Genomic DNA, 10,324 nt, shown 5'->3' on the forward strand with positions numbered 1-10,324 from the left:
ACTGCAGAGATAGACGGAGTTCTGTCTTCCTATCCAGGTCTGTACCCAAACAATTTGAGCTTTTACTTTTAAAAATCCACCTTTCCAGGAACAAGTCTCTCACCATTGCCGCTTGCCCCCAGATGTGCCTTGGACACCATATGTGAATTGATTGCCCCGCCCATCTATCTTCAGAGCTCGTGCTGCTAGGTGACCTAAACTGCTTATCACTGGCCATCCGTACACTCTAAGCATGATGCCCTCAATCTCACACATTATCAATGAACCCACCAGGTACAACCCCAAATCTGTAAACACAGGCACCCTCATAGATATCATCCTAACCAACTTGCCCTCCAAATACACCACTGCTGTTTTCAACCAAGATCTGCAATCACTGCCTGCATACGTAATGGGTCTGCTGTCAAACGCTCCCTAAAACACTTCTGCGAGCAGACCTTTCTAATCGACCTGGCCGGGCTATCCTGGAATGACAATAGAGGATGCCTGGTTATTCTTTAAAAGTGCCTTCCTCACCATCTGAAGCATGCCCCATTCCAAACAAAACTTTAAAAAAGGAACATATAGCCCTAGGGTTTCTCCAGACCTGACTTCCCTTGACCAGCACAAAAACATCCTGTGGCATACTGCATTAGCGTCGAATGGGTGGGTATAATTTGTGGAACGTTCCAACAGGAATCCGTTCCAAAAACTTTGTAAATAACAAGGTTGCCAACAAACAATGCATACAGAGTCGTATAACAGTAGAATGAGATACCGGGTAGGGAGTGAGCTATGTAATTACGTTTATCACTCACCACGTTTATTCTGAAAAAATGTCTTCGTTCTGGTAGCCTCCACCATTTCTCATTTGTTGGTTTAGTTATTATTTCCCGGTGAACTCTGTTGCGCATTAATTGGGGAATCGCTGTGTTGAAATGTAACTAATGACCGCAAGCCCCAGTATTTTATTAGCTAGGTGGCTTGTACACTATTGTTATCGATGATACTGTACTACTCGTACTACAGAAGCATGCATTGTATTTTGCCAAGTTCTCTCTGTGTTAATCCTGTTTCCCAAATATAGCAGGTAACTTGTGTCGATGTTGTTGAGTTCATCTTGCCTAGTTAAATAAAGATTAAATAAATTAGAACATTTAAAATACACTGCTCAAAAAAATAAAGGGAACACTAAAATAACACATCCTAGATCTGAATGAATGAAATATTCTTATTAAATACTTTTTTCTTTACATAGTTGAATTTGCTGACAATAAAATCATACAAAAAGTATAATTGGAAATCAAATTTATCAACCCATGGAGGTCTGGATTGGAGTCACACTCAAAATTAAAGTGGAAAACCACACCACAGGCTGATCCAACTTTGATGTAATGTCCTTAAAACAAGTCAAAATGAGTAGTGTGGCTGGCCTCCACGTGCCTGTATGACCTCCCTACAACATCTGGGCATGCTCCTGATGAGGTTGCAGATGAACTCCTGATCTCCTCCCAGACCTGGACTAAAGCATCCGCCAATTCCTGGACAGTCTGTGGTGCAACGTGGCGTTGGTGGATGGAGCGAGACATGATGTCCCAGATGTGCTCAATTGGATTCAGGTCTGGGGAATGGGCGGGCCAGTCCATAGCATCAATGCCTTCCTCTTGCAGGAACTGCTGACACACTCCAGCGTCATGAGGTCTAGCATTGTCTTGCATTAGGAGGAACCCAGGGCCAACCGCACAGCAATATGGTCTCACAAGGGGTCTGAGGATCTCATCTCGGTACCTAATGGCTGTCAAGCTACCTCTGGCGAGCACATGGAGGGCTGTGCGGCCCCCCAAAGAAATGCTACCCCACACCATGACTGACCCACCGCCAAACCGGTCATGCTGGAGGATGTTGCAGGCAGCAGAACGTTCTCCACGGCGTCTCCAGACTCTGTCACGTCTGTCACATGTGCTCAGTGTGAACCTACTTTCATCTGTGAAGAGCACAGGGCGCCAGTGGCGAATTTGCCAATCTTGGTGTTCTCTGGCAAATGCCAAACGTCCTGCACGGTGTTGGGCTGTAAAAGCACAACCCCCACCTGTGGACATCGGGCCCTCATACCACCCTCATGGAGTCTGTTTCTGACCGTTTGAGCAGACAGACACATGCACATTTGTGGCCTGCTGGAGGTCATTTTGCAGGGCTCTGGCAGTGCTCCTCCTGCCTCTCCTTGCACAAAGGTGGAGGTAGCGGTCCTGCTGCTGGGTTGTTGCCCTCCTACGGCCTCCTCAACGTCTCCTGATGTACTGGCCTGTCTCCTGGTAGCGCCTCCATGCTCTGGACACTACGCTGACAGACACAGCAAACCTTCTTGCCACAGCTCGCATTGATGTGCCATCCTGGATGAGCTGCACTACCTGAGCCACTTGTGTGGGTTGTAGACTCCGTCTCATGCTACCACTAGAGTGAAGGCACCGCCAGCATTCAAAAGTGACCAAACATCAGCCAGGAAGCATAGGAACTGAGAAGTGGTCTGTGGTCACCACCTGCAGAACCACTGCTTTATTGGGGGTGTCTTGCTAATTGCCTATAATTTCCACCTGTTGTCTATTCCATTTGCACAACAGCATGTGAAATTTATTGTCAATCAGTCTTGCTTCCTAAGTGGACAGTTTGATTTCACAGAAGTGTGATTGACTTGGAGTTACATTGTGTTGTTTAAGTGTTCCCTTTATTTTTTTGAGCAGTGTATATACCTTGACCTATTTCAGGTAACCCCAAGATGCCCAATTTCAACTTCCTGCTACTCATGCCAAGAATCTAAGATATGCATATTATTCATAGATTTGGATAGAAAACACTCTGAAGTTTCTAAAACTGGTTGAATCATGTCTGTGAGTATAACATTACTTATGTAGCAGGCAAAACCCAGAGGACTAACTGTTCCGATTTTTTTTTTGCCTCTCTCTGTTCCCTGAGTTGTCATTGCCAAGGGATATTTCTTAGGAACCTGTTTTCAGTTCCTACCGCTTCCACTGGATGTCACCAGTCTTTGGAATTTGTTTGAGGTTATTCATTTGTGCAATGAAGAAGTAGGCCAACTAGGAACTGGGTAACAATTTTGTGAGTTGCGCAAGACGTGAAAAGCAGCTCTGGTGTGTTTTCTTTCCTGTATGGAATACAGATTGCCCCGTCTCCAATTTGATCGATTGTTAACGTTTAAAAATACCTAAAGTTGTATTACAAAAGTAGTTTGAAATATTTTGTAGTGACGTTGTTAGTAAGTTGTTTTTTTTCTGGATCAAACACGCTTTATAAATGGACATTTTGGATATATATGGACGGAATTAATCCAACAAAAGGACCAATTGTGATGTTTATGGGACATATTGGAGTGCCAACAAAAGAAGTTCATCAAAGGTACTGCATGTTTTATATTTTATTTCAGTGCTTTGTGTAGCGCCTGCAGGGTTGAAATATGCTAACCCCTTTGTTTACTTTCTGGTGCTATCATCAGATAATAGCTTCTTATGCTTTGAGTAACACAAGATAATTACATAACAATACGGAGGCTATATACATTGGGTACCGGTACCGAGTCAATGTGTGGGGGTACAGGTTAGTTGAGGTCATTTGTAAAGTGACTTTGCATTTATAATTAACAGTGAGTAGCAGCAGTGTAAAAACACTGGGGGGGTGGAGGCTCTTTGACTATTTTTGGGCCCTTCCTGTGACAACGCTTAGTATATAGGTCCTTGATGTCAGGAAGCTTAGCCCCAGTAATGTCCTGGGCCGTACGCACTACCCTCTGTAGCACCTTATGGCCAGATACCCAGCAGTTGCCGTACGAGGCGGTTATACAACCTCTCAGGATGCTCTCGATGGTGCAGCTGTAGAACTTTTTGAGGATCTGGGGATCCATGTTAAATATTGTCAGTCTCCTGGGGGGGAAAGGTTTTGTCATGCCCTCTTCACAACTGTGTTGTTGTGTTTCTACCATGATAGTTTGTTGGTGATGTGGACACCAAGGAACTTGGAACTCTCACTCCACTTCAGCCCTGTCAATGTTAATGGGGGCCTGTTCGGCCCTCCTTTTCCTAAAGTCCACGATCAGCCCCTTTGTCTTGCTCACATTGAGGGAGAGGTTGATGTCATCAGGCCAGGAAGTCATGAGGCATGGTTCCAGGGCTCAGGACCTCTGGGAGGGGAGGGAGAGGGAGAGAGAATTAGAGGGTGCATGAGACAGGAGAAATACTCCAGATATAACAGATTGACCCTAGCCCTCTGACACAAATTTTTGCAGCATAAATACTGGAGGCTGAGATACGAGGAGTAGGGAGACACTGTGGCCATGTCCTATGATTCCCCCGGACAGGGCCTATGATTCCCCCGGACAGGGCCTATGATGTAGTGGACCCTACCAAAAAACATTTAGTTACTTTTTGCATTTATTATGCTTTAAGTCTTACAAATACTTATTTTCCACCATCATTTGCAAATAAATTAATTAAAAATCCTTCAATGTGATGTTCTGGATTTTATTCTTCTCATTTTGTCTGTCATAGTTGAAGTTTACCTATGATGAAAATTACAGGCCTCTCTCATCTTTTTAAGTGGGAGAACTTGCACAATTGGTGGCTGACTAAATACTTTTTTGCCCCACTGTATGTGTATGTGACAAACTTTTATTTGCTAACCAAATGTGTATTTTACTATTGTAAAGTGACCGCTGATAAAAAATTAAATAATAATGGTAATAATGGTTGGTGGCCCCCTAGCTACTGCTTATGTGGATTATGCCTGCAGCCCACTGTGGTTATACGTCATAGCGCAATTCCATCCTCACTGGAAGTAATCATTGCTTAGACATGATTGGGCAAGTCATGTATTTAGAAATTATCATTGATTACAGGGGGGATATGGTTAAAAGAAATTACTATTGTAATTCACTTTCAATCCATGTTCTTTACATTCGATGTCAAATTCTGTATACTGATTATTTCCATTCAAAAAGAAGTAACTGATGTAGAATGTCTCAATTTAATTCTGAATGGACCCCAATCTAGCTGGAAAACTATTTGAAGCACTAGGGGACATTTCTCCATATAACATTCCATATAGTTAGCCTGTAACTGTCTGGAAAACTTGTCCTATGTGTCATCTCCATACTTATCAGAATGCCAAAAAGAAAGAGGGCCCCAACTTTTGTTGACATTGCCTCAGTTGTTAAAAGGCTAGGCCTCTCACCAGACGAAGTTAGAGCAGCGTGCTACCATCAGGAAAATGATTATTTTCGGTGCTGGTCATTGAACTGGAAAGGTCTAACACCCTCAGCTATCATCGTCAACTCTACGACGTGTGGAGGAAGGGAAGTATAGCCAATGCGCAACCCCCCTCCGTCTCCCAGATTGCCCCTACACTACCCCAGGTCCCTTAATCAAGGGACCTGGGGTGCGATAGTATGCAGGGAAGGAAGCACCAGGGCTCCAAAAAAAATGGAGTATGAGTTGCTGCATCAGCCTCATACTGTGCTAGTTCACTACTTTGGTTTCCGCTGTCCCTCACCCCCACAGCAATAGCCGTGAAAAAGTACCCAATTGTCATACTTGAGTAAAAGTAAAGATATGTTAATAGAAAATGTCTCAAGTAAAAGTGAAAGTCACCCAGTAAAATACTAAACGTCATTGCTAAAAGATACTTAAGTATCAGTGGTAAAAGTATAAATTATTTGACCTTCCATATATTAAGCAAGCCAGACAGCACAATTCTCTTGTATTTTTATTTAAGAAATAGCCATGGGAACACTTTACAAACAAAGCATGTGTTTAGTGAGTCCGCTAGATCAGAGGCAGTAGGGATGATGGACCATTTTCCTGTCCGGCTTAGCATTCAAAATGCAAAAAGTACTTTTGGGTGCCAGGGAAACTGTATGGAGTAAAAAATACATGATTTTCTTTAAAAATGTGGTGAAGTAAAATGTAATGTTGTAAAGAAATGGAAAGAGTAAAAGTACAGATACAAAAAAAAAGATTAACAGAATGTAGTGGAGTACTTTAAATACAGTTTTATCAAGTAATTTACACCACTGGACTTGAAAGGAACACCGGTACCCCATGTATATAGCCTCGCTATTTTTATTTTACTGCTTATCTTTAATTATTTGTTACTTTTATTTCTTATTTTTTACTTAACACAACTAAATTGTTGGTTAAGGGCTTCATTTCAGCATTACAACTAAATTGTTGGTTAAGGGCTTCATTTCAGCATTTCACTGTAAGGCCTGCACATGTAGTATTCGGCCCATGTGACAAATACAATTTGATTTGTTACATGTTGTGAACCTGGTGTGACATTATTGAACCAGTGCTGACACCTAGTGGACATCAAGAAGACCTACACGACACACATTAACCTTAAAACAGATGGGATGCTTTCCATGAGTGGCTTTTTAAAAAATTAGGCACTAATATATACTGTATGTCCAATAAACAGACATTCAAAAGTTGGAATGTAAAGCAAAAACGACTGGAACGTTATTTAAAAGCAGCTATAGTGAATCAAGCATCTTGGGGTTGCCTGAAATAGGTCAAAGTATATATTTTAAATGTTCTAATTTATTTAATATTTATTTAACTAGGCAAGATGAACTCAACATCGACAGACACAAGTTACCTGCTATATTTGGTAAACAGGATTAACACAGAGAGAACTTGGCAAAATACAATGCATGCTTCTGTAGTACGAGTAGTACAGTATCATCGGTAACAATTGTGTATAAGGTCATTAGTTACATTTCAACCACAGCGATTCCCCAATTAAGGCGCAACAGAGTTCACTGGCAAATGCAGGAACAACAGAAATAATAACTAAACCAACGAATGAGAAATGGTGGAGGCTACCAGAACGAAGAGACATTTTTTCAGAATAAACATGGTGAGTGAAAAACGTAATTACATAGCTCACTCCCTACCCAGTATCTCATTCTACTGTTATACGACTCTGTATGCGTTGTTTGTTGGCAACCTTGTTATTTAAGAAGTTTTTGGAACATTCGACAAATTATACCCACCCGTGGCGAATAGCCCGTGATATGCAACTTTTCAGGAAAGTTAAGAACAAATATACACAGGCAGTTAAGAAAGCTGAGGCTAGTTTTTTCAAGCAGAAATTTGCATCCTGTAGCACTTACAACTCTAGGAAGAGGGAACGCAACACCCTGCTACAACGCAATTCCCTGTGGAGTGAAAGAGGTATGGGATTGTAGGTGCGAGTAAGGATGACAAAAGGCAGAAATTACCGTTTACTGGGAATTTATTCCTTCACAGTAAATTTTGGAAAATGGGGCTGAATGGAACCAAAGCAAAGAAAGTAAATAACAAAGCCCCCTCTCCTACCTTACGACCCACTATTTAGCTACCTTAGCACCACCTGGTGTGCTAACCAAAATACAGATGGTGGTCCGCCCAGGTCTTACCTAGTGTGTATAGACAGTAAATACTATGGGTTATGTATGCCCGCAGGCCTCTTGCCTAAGCACCGTCCCCTTCCCCCCCTTGGAACAAATGAAACAGAATAACACAATGTCATTAATAAATAAAAACTGCAACCTATTGACAAACACAGGACATACCAATTAGCTCTCTCTCAGCAACAACCAACACAGGACATTGACTTATATAGCTGGAGAAGGAGTCTGTAATGGGATACAGCTGTAACCTGACGAGGGGGCGGGGTCCGCTCTCCAATCATCAATTAGGCCGACCAATCAGCTGCTTGGGGGAATCCAGGAAGCCATTTTTCTGAAACACACACATACAAACAAAACCACAACACAGGAACTAGGGAACGTAACAAGCACAAACTCAAAAGTTCTGGGACACTGTAAAGTCCATGGAGAATAAGAGCACATCCTCCCAGCTGCAACTGCACTGAGGATAGGAAACACTGTCACCACCGATAAATCCACGAAAATTGAGAATTTCAAAAAGCCCACCCTCCCCACACACACACACACACACACACACAGCAACTCGCCCAAGCCTCCCCACTTCTCCTTCACCCAAATGCAGATAGTTGATGTTCTGAAAGAGCGGCAAAATCTGGACCCCTACAAATCAGCCGGGCTAGACAATCTGGACCCTCTCTTTCTAAAATTATCTGCCAAAATTACTAGCCTGTTTAACCTCTCCTTCGTATCATTTGAGATTCCCATAAATTGGAAAGCTGCCGCGGACATCCCCCTCTTCAAAGGGGGAGACACTCTAGACTCAAACTACTACAGACCTATATCTATTCTACCCTGTCTTTCTAAGGAACATTTCGAATCCCACCGTACCTTCTCCGCTATGCAATCTGGTTTCAGAGCTGGTCATGGTTGCACCTCAGGCACGCTCAAGGTCCTAAACGATATCATAACCTCCATCAATAAGAGACATTGCTGTGCAGCCGTATTCATTTACCTGGCTAAGGCTTTTGACTCTGTCAATCACAACATTCGTATTGGCACACTCAACAGCCTTGGTTTTTCAAATGATTGCCTCACCAGGTTCACTAACTACTTCTCTGATAGAGTTCAGTGTGTCAAATCAGAGGGCCATTTGTCCGGACCTCTGGCGGTCTCTATTTGGGTGCCACAGGGTTAAATTCTCGGGCCGACTCTCTTGTCTGTATACATCAATGATGTCGCTCTTGCTGCTGGTGATTCTTTGATCCACCTCTACGCAAACGACACCATTCTGTATACTTCTGGCCCTTTTTTGGACAGACGAGCTTCAATGCCATACAACTCTCCTACCGTGGCCTCCAACTGCTCTTAAATGCAAGTTAAACTAAATGCATGCTCTTCAACCGATCGCTGCCCACAATTTCCCACCCGTCCAGCATCACTACTCTGGACAGTTCTGACTTAGAATATGTGGACAACTACAAATACCTAGGTGTCTGGTTAGACTGTAAACTCTCTTTCCAGACTCACATCAAACATCTCTTATCCAAAATTAAATCTAGAATCGGCTTCCTATTTCGCAACAAAGCATCCTTCACTCATACTGCCAAACATACCCTCGTAAAAATGACGATCCTACCAATCCTCGACTTCAGCGATGTCATTTACAAAATAGCCTCCAGCACTCTACTCAACGAATTGGAATCAGTCTATCACAGTGTCATCCGTTTTGTCACCAAAGCCTCATATACTACCCAACACTGCAACATGTACTCTCTCGTTGGCTGGCCCTCGCTTCATACTCGTCGCCAAACCCACTGGCTCCAGGTCATCTACAAGTCTCTGCTAGGTAAAGCCCCGCCTTATCTCAGCTCACTGGTCACCATAGCAGCACCCACCCGTAGCACGCGCTCCAGCAGGGATATCCGACTGGTCACCCCCAAAGCCAATTCTTCCTTTGGCCGCCTCTCCTTCCATTTCTCTGCTGTCATTCACTGGAACGAACTGCAAAAATCACTAAAGCTGGAGACTCTTACCTCCCTCACTAGCTTTAAGCACCAGCTGTCAGAGCAGCTCACAGATCACTGCACCTGTACATAGCCCATCGGTAAATAGCCCATCCAACTACCTCATCTCCATACTGTATATATTTATTTATCTTGCTCCTTTGCACCCTAGTATCTCTACTTGCACATTCATCTTCTGCACATTCGACCATTCCAGTGTTTAATTGCTATTGTTACAACTTCTGCCGAAGTCAATGCCTCTCCTTGTTCGGGCGGTACTCGGCGGTCGACGTCACCAGCCTTCTAGCCATCATTGATCCATTTTTCATTTTCCATTGGTTTTGTCTTGTTTTACCACACACCTGTTTTCAATCCCATTCATTACCTGTTGTGTATTTAACCCTCTGTTTCCCCTCATGTCTTTGTCAGAGATTGTTTGATGTCAAGTGTTGTTTTATGTTGTATAGGTGCGCGACGGGTCCTCGTACCCATGTTCATTTATGTATTTAGTGTTTGGAGCATGTTAAGTGGACTCATATTAAAAGACTCCATTTACATTCCGTTTGACTCTCCTGCGCCTGACTTCCCTGCCACCTATACACACGACTCTGACAGCTATATTGTAAATACTTCGCCAACATGGCCTATTTATTGCCTTACCTCCCTTATCCTACCTCATTTGCACATGCTGTATATAGATTTTTCTAAGATTTTATTGATTGTATGTTTGTTTGTTCCATGTGTAACTCTGTTGTTGTATGTGTCGAACTGCTTTGCTTTATCTTGGCCATCTTGCAGTTGCAAATGAGAACTTGCCGAGCTATGCACTTGGACAAACACTTTGGCCATCATCTCTGCTTTCTCCTCATCTGTTACTGCCACATCCTTCCCACTCGTCAACACT

Source organism: Oncorhynchus masou, chromosome 26 (assembly GCF_036934945.1).
Source record: "Oncorhynchus masou masou isolate Uvic2021 chromosome 26, UVic_Omas_1.1, whole genome shotgun sequence".
NCBI lineage: Eukaryota > Metazoa > Chordata > Actinopteri > Salmoniformes > Salmonidae > Oncorhynchus > Oncorhynchus masou.